Below are 2,313 nucleotides of genomic sequence, written 5' to 3' on the forward strand. Positions count from 1 at the left end.
TCTATCTATCTATCTATCTATCTATCTATCTATCTATCTATCTATCTATCTATCTCTCTCTCTATCTATCTCTCTCTCTCATGACCTCAGATGTATAGTGTACAAGAGTACACTTTGATTAGTGAGTGTGTGAATTACGTGTGAGTTTGCTTGCGTGCGTGAGCGAGAGAGAGGGGGGGGAGAGAGGGAGAGAGAGAGAGAGAGAGAGTGTGTGTGTGTGTGTGTGTGTGTTTGTGTGTGTGTGTATGTGTGTACGTGTGTGCATGTGTGTGTGTGCGCACGTGTGTTTGCATGGGTTTATGTGAGTGTATGTCCACATGTGTACGTACATATCAAATTCTTTTCAAAGCACAGGCAAACGCAAAAATGTAATGCCCATCCACAAACACACACACACACACACACACACACACACACACACACACACACACACACACACACACACACAAACTATTATATGAGAAAATAAACTTTCTCCTACAAAGAAAAGATTTATGGGAGAGAGGGGATAAAGAGAGAGGGGCAGCTCGAGACAAAGAGAGGTGGGAAGAGAGAGGTCACAGACAGACAGACTGACAGACAGACAGGCAGGCAGGCAAGCAGGCAGGGAGGCAGGCAGGCAGGCAGGCAGGCAGGCAGGCAGGCAAGCAGGCAGACAGACAGACAGGATTATATTCTCTCTTGAAACTAAAATATACTTCCAACGGCAGGACAAAGTACGCAAAATATGAGGAGATACACATTGTCCGAGACTTGGCCCGAAAAATTTGCATTGCAACAAGGTACAACCGAACACATTAGTCATACCTTAGCATAAGTAAATAAATTATCTGTCACGGCCAACCCTCTAGTGAATAGAGTAAACCAAATTATGAGAAACTCTATTTGTGTACAGGTTACAGTGACTAATACTCTAAATTATGTCTAACCCTTAGATTTGAAATTGCCTAACCTTTTAACAGCACGGCCCACACAGAAAGCCGATACCTGTCCTCATGAACCATATGCTGATCTCATACACTAATATTAGACTAGACTCGAGACACCAAAGTCCAACCGATATTGTTCGCCTCTGCTAATAAATTGGACAAGACATAATATATAAATCTTATTTCTCACCCTTTGGAGGCAACCTTCTCTTTAGCCTGACGGTAGGTAGTGCAGTCGAACGGAGAGACACGCACAGCACTGTGCACACGAGCTACAAACAACAATACAAGTCTACGAGAACCTCCAAGACTGGAACAGACAGTATATCGTTCAACTGGTGAAAGAAAGGAACAAATCCCCTTGCGGACGTATAAAATCCATCTTGAATCCGTGCTGTTGTCCCACCTCAGACTTAGACATTATGTCGAGCACAGTGTCGCCATTCGCCAGGAACGTGCTTGGAATCGAAGGCAACTTTCGGAATGTGCCCTGTCTCCACCGAGTGCCATTGACCCGGCGAATAAAGGGAGAATCAGTTGATCAGCCAGTGAGTCATCGTCATCGCATACTCTCTCTCTCTCTCTCTCTCTCTCTCTCTCTCTCTCTCTCGGAATCATCCAAAAGAAGTCTGGCTGCCGGCCGCTAAAGGCACAAACACGCGCACACGAGCGCAGACACACGAACACACGCGTGCGCGAGGCCAGAGTGGAGGCGAACGAACACGCAGATCGAAGGAAGAGAGGTGCGTGTGACGAAGATACCGCCGTGAATACGGTGAGTGAATACACGCGCTGTCCCAGTTTTGCTGCAGCTCTCACGTACTGGCGACACCGTGCAGCGTCCACATGCGGCCGACTGTGAGTCAAAAGGTTCTATCTACAATTATTAATTTGAATTATAATGCAACAGCTATGGGGCTTTTTTCACTCCGGGCGCGCACTACATCAGTTGTCAAATCTACCGCCAGGTTTGCTTTGAACTTTACGAGAATGTGTGTACATAGAGAAAAGAATAATTTATTCATAGACGCAACAACCAAGAGTGCTGCCTTCGCCCCTTTATAATAATATTATTTCGTCCTCCGGGAAAAGAGAACCCACAGAACATGGTGGAAACGGCTTGCTGCATCGCCACGAAAGGCCTTGCTCTGATTTTGTATCCACTTGCGTTCATTGTTTACTTCTCAGAGCTGGTAGACAAAATTAACTCACACTGTGGGGAAGAAAAGGAGTAGGCCTAGACTGTAACAAAGAATATAAGCACTAGCCCTTTTTTTTTTCCTCTTTTGTAATTCGGTTTTCCAAGAGGCCCTTGTAATACTTGTACCAAATTGCGGTAGCCTTCACTACAGACTCGGGGTACGAAACGGGCTACTTCCCCGCC

The 2,313-nt window shown here is 45.8% G+C and overlaps 1 protein-coding gene across 1 annotated transcript in view; it reads right to left on the minus strand.

The window, feature by feature from the left end:
- Positions 1–1,612, minus strand: part of LOC101857898 (dystrobrevin beta) — a 145,998-nt gene extending 144,386 nt beyond the window's left edge. Inside the window, exon 1 of the mRNA XM_005106918.3 lies at positions 1,120–1,612. The gene's annotated coding sequence lies outside the window, so the exon portion shown is untranslated. The remainder of the gene's footprint in view (positions 1–1,119) is intronic.
- Positions 1,613–2,313: the final 701 nt, after the last annotated feature.

Source organism: Aplysia californica, unplaced genomic scaffold (genome assembly GCF_000002075.1).
Source record: "Aplysia californica isolate F4 #8 unplaced genomic scaffold, AplCal3.0 scaffold00563, whole genome shotgun sequence".
Taxonomy (NCBI): Eukaryota; Metazoa; Mollusca; class Gastropoda; order Aplysiida; family Aplysiidae; genus Aplysia; species Aplysia californica.